Here is a 7,833-nt window from a genome sequence, read left to right as displayed (position 1 = left end):
TCTTCCCTAGAATCTGCAAATTCTCAATGTCTTTACAGCCTTGCTGGTCACTTGCTGGACAGGGGTTCTGTAAAAGGATTCTGGGAAGTTTGACTCGGTGTTCAACAAAGGCCCTTCCAAATTTTCAGGGTCTGATTCTGGGATTCCCAAGGGGACCTGGAGCCTTTCTCACATCTTCTGTGTGGAAAAGCACCTGCTTCATCCTCTGTTGCAACACAAAGAACCATTGTGAAGCTCCATGGCGAGTTTCTATGAGTTTATTCCACCATGTGTGGCTCAGGCAGGCAGGATTTACAGGTGTACCTGTGCTGTGTTTCATATTCACATGTAGAGTTCCAACAGTTTACTTTATCAGCTGTCCTCTCTGTCTTCCTTGTGTTCTGTCAAGCATCAAATCCAGTGTCATCTCTGTGTGGGTACTCTGCAAATGCTAATTGGTGGTGACAAAATAATGATGTTGACAAGTGACCCCATAAAACTGATGAATCATTTGGTTGGAGAGTTCCAGGTTCAGCAGTTATGTAATGTTGCTTCACCAAACAGGTAATGTTTCATACCTCAGAGCAGCATGGAACATTTTACCTGCCAGGGCCTACTCATTTCTATTCACAGCTGAAAAGTCTTCTCTGAAGAGTACAATTTTTTTTTTTTTTCCCAATAAACCCTGTAGGCAGACATTTCGTGTAAGAGATACAGCTGTTTGCTTTGATTCAGGCTTCTCTGAAAACTGGCACCCAAACCCCCACACTGGTTGGCAATCAGCTCAACAAACAGATGGTGCAAGAGCCTGAATCAGATCATAAAACAAATAAACGAATTCATGTGAGTCTTAACACTTCAATGGTATTGTTCCCACCTTCCTGTGGAAAGGCACGGACATCTTAAAATAAACAGGCTATGGAGGCCGGGCACAGTGGCTCACGCCTGTAATCCCAGCACTTAGGGAGGCCGAGACGGGAGGATCATGAGTTAGGAGATTGAGACCATCCTGGCTAACATGGTGAAACCCCATCTCTACTAAAAATGCAAAAAATTAGCCGGGCGTGGTGGCGGGCGCCTGTAGTCCCAGCTACTCGAGAGGTTGAGGCAGGAGAATGGCATGAACCCGGGAGGTGGAGTGAACTGAGATTGTGCCACTGCACTCCAGTCTGGGTGACAGAGCGAGGCTCCATCTCAAAAAATAAATAAATAAATAAATAAATAAATAAATAAATAAATAAATAAATAGGCTATGGAGAAGGTAGGTTTAATAGGTAAGTTTTTGGTTAATGGAAAATTTGACAATTTTTGACCTCCAAAAGCGCAATTTTATATGGTTCAACCCAATGAAAGGTTTAAGAATTCTCAGAATGTATATGTTTCAGTATAGGTATTGTTAATATAAAAATTAGCACACTCCTAATACTTGCTTCTGGGCAAACTTTCATGCTTGTTCTTACTTGGTATCCCTTTTTAGGTATTTCACATGTTTTCTAGAAATTAAAAGTCAAAAATTTTAATTGAAAATTAGAATTTTTTCCTTTGCTACAGAATCCAAAATCCAGTACATTTTGCAAATTGGTGCAAGTTGTGCAGATTTGACCCATTGACCTCTGATGCTCAGTCTACACAATCATGAATAATTTTGACATGATTCTCCTGCCTCAGCCTCCTGAGTTGCTGGGATTACAGGTGTGTGCCACCATGCTCAGCTAATTTTTATATTTTTAGTAGAGACAGGATTTCACCATATTGGTCAGGCTGGTCTTGATCTCCTGACCTCGTGGTTCACCTGTGTAGGCCTCCCAAAGTGCTGGGATTACAGGTGTGAGCAACCACGCCCAACCATGAACAATTTTTAAAACATGAATTCTTTTTTAAAATTTTTTTATTTTTTTGAGACAGGGTCTTACTCTGTCACCCAGGATGGAGTGCAGTGGCGTGATCTCAGTTCACTGCAGCCTTGACCACTTGGGCCCCAGTGATCCTTCTACCTCAGCCTCCTGAGGAGCTGGGACTACAGGTGTGTGCTACCACGCTTGGCTAATTTTTATATTTTTGTAGAAATGGGGTTTTGCCATTTTGCCCGGGCTGGTCTGGAACTCCTGGGCTCAAGTAATTTGCCTACCTCGGCTTCTCAAAGTGCTGGGAGTACAGATGTGAGCCACCACACCCAGCTGTGAATTCCTTTTGATAAGATATGCTCTCTCCAGTTGCCGAAGTCCTCTATGCCATCTACAGATTTGCTTGAACATTTGTATTTTTCTATAGGGCCCTCCAGCATTTCAATTTTCCACCTTTGTCTTAGATGACACTGTTATCTCTTTGCTGCTCCTCCAATGTGATGAAACTTTGATGAAGTCAGGGTGTTAGGAGGGGAAGCCATACTTCCTCCAGGGATTCCACCTTATGACCACTATTTTTCTCGGAGTGAGAGCAAAAGGAGACAAGATTCCAGGAGAAGATACTCAGCGTTTTGTTTAATTTAATTTAATTTAGGAGAGCTAAATAATTAAACATGAGGCCAAAGTACATAAGAAAGTGGCAGTCTTGCCGGGCGCGGTGGCTCAAGCCTGTAATCCCAGCACTTTGGGAGGCCGAGACGGGCGGATCACGAGGTCAGGAGATCGAGACCATCCTGGCTAACCCGGTGAAACCCCGTCTCTACTAAAAAAATACAAAAAACTAGCCGGGCGAGGTGGCGGGCGCCTGTAGTCCCAGCTACTCCGGAGGCTGAGGCAGGAGAATGGCGTAAACCTGGGAGGTGGAGCTTGCAGTGAGCTGAGATCCGGCCACTGCACTCCAGCCCAGGAGACAGAGCCAGACTCCGTCTCAAAAAAAAAAAAAAAGAAAGTGGCAGTCTTTTATTGCAAATATGCGCACACTCTCGGTCGAGGTTCTCTGGTCCTCAGGTGTGGGGGGCCAGGGAAGTCGCGCTGGTGCTCTCGGGTGAGGTTCTCCGGTGCATAAGTAAGAGGGGCCGAAGAAGTCACGCCGGCTCCTGCCAGTGGCGGACTTTGGTGCATTGGGACTAGAAGGGGGAGGGCAGTGGGCGGGATAAGGACGTGATAGGGGCGTCTCCATAGGTGTGGCAGGGTAAGTTTCGATCTCTTCGGGTTGACGTCACCTGGCGCATGCTCGGTTGATCTGCATCTTCCCAGGCGCGAGCTGCATTTTCCCGCGGGCGGGAAAGTTGGTGAGGAAGAACCCGGAAGCAATATGGATTGTGCCTTCTTGTTCACCTTCCTCCGTCTTGTCCTTTCTCCCTCACCCAAACACTCAGCTTCTCTCAAATCCAAAAGATGCAAATTAAAGTAAGATAAGTTCTTATTTTTAACCTCTAAGTTTTATAAAATTAAATAGATTAAATAGTATTTAGGGTTGGTGTGAGTGTGGAGAAGGAGGTAAATGAGTAAATTTACCCATTTACTGGTAAATTGAGTTACTTTTTTGACCAAAAAATTGGGAATATTTATGCTTTGTAAAAAAGTACATACTGTTTGCCTCGGCGAATCCACTTATATTCTACAAAGTAGTGACACAAGCATGAATATTACATACTTCACATATTCAAAGAGTTTTCTTGTAGCATAGTTTATAATATAAAAAAACTGAAAAGAATCTATAAGTTTATCAATAAGGAGATTTTAAAATTACAGTTACATGTGATGGTTAAGCAGAATGAGTTGTATCTCTGTGTATAGTTGTATCTGTGTGTAATGAAAAGGTGTGCAGGATAACTGTAAGTACAAAAAACAAACTTCAGAACAATGTTTATGGTATGATCCTATTAGAAAACAAAATATTAGTACTTTATTTGGCAAAACTCTTCTTCATAAATTAGGGAGGGATAAAGACTTCTTCACACAAACAGAGGGAGGGAGTCCATCACCACTAGACTTGCCTTACAAGAAATACTAAAAGGAGTTCTTCAAACTGAAAATGAAAGACTGATAATTAATCATATGAAAACATATAAAAGTATAAAATTCACTGATAAAGGTAAACATATAGTCATAAGTATTAAAAGCAACTTCACAATAACTCATTAAGTGATACACAACATAAAAGATGTAAAGTGTGACATCAAAAACAGAATGTGTACGTGTGTGTGCAGAGCTTTTATACAGGATCAAAGTTAAGTTGTTTTTAGCTTAAAATGGACTAGTATAACTATAAGATGTTTTAATATGCCTCATAGCAATCATGAAGCAAAAACCTATAGCAGATACACTAAGATGAAGAGAAAGGAATCAAAGCATACCACTATTGAAAATCCTCACATCACAAATAAAGACAGCAAGAGAGGAAAAAAATAGTAAAAGAGCTGCAAAGCAACCAGAAAACAATGAACAAAATGACAATAATCAATCCTTCTCTATCAGTAATTACTTTAAATGTAAATGGACTAAATTTGCTGATCAAAAGACACAGGTTGGCTACGTGGATTTAAAAAATACAAAAACAAGGCCAGGCCTGGTGGCTCACACATGTAATCCCAGCACTTTGGGAGGTAGATGTGGGTGGGTGGATTACTTGAGGCTGGGAGTTGAAGACCAGCCTGGCCAACATGGTAAAACCCCATCTCTACTAAAAATACAAAAATTAGCAGGGCGTGACGGCGAATGCCTGTAGTTGCAGCTACTAGGGAAGCTGAGACAGGAGAATTGCTTGAACCTGGAGGCAGAGTTGCGGTGAGTTGAGATTACACCACTGCACTCTAGTCTGGGAGACAGAGTGAGACTGAGTCTCAAAAAAAAAAAAAAAAAAAAAAAAAAAAGAAAGAAAGAAAGAAAAAACAAGACCCAACTATATGTTGCTACAGGAGACTCACTTCACCTTTAAAGCTACACACAGACTGAAAGGGAAGGGATGAAAAAAGATATTCCATGCAAATGGAAAGCAAAGAGCACAGGGGTAGTTATATTAGACAAAATAGGCTTTAAGTCAAAAACTCAACAAGACAAAGATGGGTTATTATATAATGATAGAGGAGTCAATTCATAAAGAGGATAGAACAATTTTAAATAATATGCACCCAACATCAGGTACACTTAAATATATAAGGCAAATATTTACAGATCTAAAGGGAGGAATAGACAGCAATACAATAATAGCAAGAGACTTCAATACTCCACTTTCAACAATGGATAGATCATTCAGACAGGTGAACAGTAAGAAAACATTAGACTTGAACTAAACTTTAGACCAAATGGACTTAACAGATATAAATAGAACATTCCATCCAATAGCAACTGAATGCACATCTTCTCAATAACACATGGAACATTCTCCAAGACAGAGCAAATGTTGGGTCACAAAGCAAATCTTAATAAATTTGAGAATATATAGATCGTATCAAGCATCTTTTTGGACCACAATGGTATTAAACTAGAAATCAATAACAGGAGAAAAACCGGAAGATTCACAGATACATGGAAATTAAACAACACGCTTCTAACCAATCAATGGGTAAAAGAAGAAATCAAAGGGGAAAATGAAACATTTTGAGACAAAGAAAAATGGAAACAAAACATACCAAAACTTATAGGATGCAGCAAAAGCAGTTCTAAAAGGGAAATTTATAACAAGAAACACCTGCATTAAAAAAGAAGAGGCTAGGCATGGTGGCTCACCCCTGTAGTCCTAGCACTCTGGGAGGCCAAGGTGGGAGGATCACTAAAGCCCAAGGGTTTGAGACAAGCCTGGGCAACATAGGGGATCCCTATCTCTACCAAAAAAAAATAATAATAATAATAAAATTAGCTGGGTGTTGTGGTACCAGCCTGTCGACCTAGTTACTCAGGAGGCTGAGGTGGGAGGATCACTTGAGCCTGGGAGGTCAGGGCTGCAGTGACCCGAGACTGTGTCTCTGCACTCCAGCCTGGGCAGCAGCGCCAGACCCTGTCTCAAAAAAAAAAAAAAAAAAAAAAAAAAAGATTTGGACTTGATGGTTCTGTGGAAAACAAAAGAAGTGAGGTGATGGATAGTTAATTAGCTAGATTTAATCATCCCATATTGTGTGTGTGTGTGTGTGTGTGTATATATACATATATTACATTGTACCCCATAAATGTTTATGATTTGTCAATCAAAAATAATATTAATTAAAAAAGAATGCCAGGCGCGGTGGCTCACGCCTGTAATCCCAGCACTTGGGGAGGCTGAGATGGGCAGATCACGAGGTCAGGAGATCAAGACCATCCTGGCTAACATAGTGAAACCCTGTCTCTACTAAACATATAAAAAAATTAGCTGGGCGCGGTGGCGGGTGCCTGTAGTCCCAGCTACTCGGGAGGCTGAGGCAGGAGAATGGCGTGAACCCGGGAGGCAGAGCTTGCAGTGAGCTGAGATCCGGCCACTGTGCTCCAGCCTGGGCGACAGAGCGAGACTCCGTCTCAAAAAAAAAAAAAGAAAAGCAATGTTGAAACAGCACTGAGAGAAAAGTTAGGCATTCAAATAATGCAGTATTTCTCTGAATTGTTTCTCTGAAGTTTTCTTATTTGTATAAAACACAATAAAACAAAAAATCATGGTGCGTATCCTAAATATATGTAATTTTTGTCAGTCAGACCTGAATGAAGTTGGGAAGGTGCGGAGCTGGGTTGGTGCTTCCTGGGGAGGAAGAGCCGCGGTGGACTTGGACTAGGAGGAGACCTAGGCGCGCCCTGCGGTGACGGGTCTTGCCGCGCGGGGGCTGCTTCCGTCCTCTTCTCTGCTGCAGCTTGGCGCACTTCCCCTTGCCAGCGGGCTAGGCACGGAGGAGACCTGCCGGAGCCACGGAGGATGAGGTGGCCCACAGAGCCAACAAGATGGACGAGATGGTGCAGGAGAACATGGCCGGAGCACTGGGTTTGTTAACCGAGCTTCAGAATATTCTGGAATTACTGCGGTCCACAGGAACTGGAATGTTACTTAACGTTAGTCTCAAGCAGAGTGCAAATGAAGAAGTTACATCTTTAGCAAAGTCTCTCGTCAAATCCTGGAAAAAGTTACCAGATGGGCCATCAACCGAGAAAGACCCCGACGAAAAGTAAATAGAACCTGCAATGATATCGCAGAACAGCAAAAGAAAGTAGCTCCAGTGGCAATGTAAGCAGCAGAAAGGATGAGACAAATGCTTGAGACACTTGTTTCATCTGTTCCTGGGCACGAAGCGCTTCTGATTCTGTGCAGATAAAGAACAGGGAGATGCTTGCTGCAGCTCTTCCAACAGGAGATGACTGTATTGAAATGGGAGCTGATGAGGAAGAATTAGGATCTCGAATTGAGGAAGCTATAGATCCAGAAAGAGGGAACACAGATATGAAGTACAAAAATAGAGTCCAAAGTAAGGTATCAAATCTTACAGATGCAAAGAATCAAAATTTAAGGAAAAAGGTACCATGTGGGAATATTCCTCCTGCCTTACTTGCTAGAATGACGGCAGAAGAAGTGGCTAGTGATGAGCTCAAAGAGATGAACAAAAACTTGAGGCATGAAGCCATCAGAGAGCATCAGATGGCCAAGACAGGTGGAACCCAGCCTGATTCGCTCACATGTGGCAAATGTAGAAAGAAGAATTGCACTTCCACACAGGTACAAGCCCGCAGTGCCGGTGAACCAATGACAACGTTTGTTGACTGTAATGAATGTGGAAATCAACAGAAGTTCTCTTGAGATGGAACAATTGGCAAAATATCTGGACCACTAAGAAAACAGATTTTGTAATTAGCTTAAACCTAGGACAAGCAACTAGTTTTCCTGCAAATCAGACTTTTAGAGCAACATACATCCTGTGAGTTAGGCTTTGTTTTTGACCCAACATCCCTTCCTTAAGTGCCGTCTTTAGTTCCTGATCAGTAGGGAGACCAC

General features: G+C 42.2%; 1 pseudogene; it reads left to right on the top strand.

The window, feature by feature from the left end:
- Positions 1 to 1,231: 1,231 nt before the first annotated feature.
- LOC111531259 lies at positions 1,232 to 7,638 on the top strand (annotated as a pseudogene).
- The last annotated feature ends 195 nt before the right edge of the window (positions 7,639 to 7,833 follow it).

Source organism: Piliocolobus tephrosceles, chromosome 14 (genome assembly GCF_002776525.5).
Source record: "Piliocolobus tephrosceles isolate RC106 chromosome 14, ASM277652v3, whole genome shotgun sequence".
Classification (NCBI taxonomy): Eukaryota; Metazoa; Chordata; class Mammalia; order Primates; family Cercopithecidae; genus Piliocolobus; species Piliocolobus tephrosceles.
This window is presented reverse-complemented; position numbering and strand designations above follow the sequence as displayed.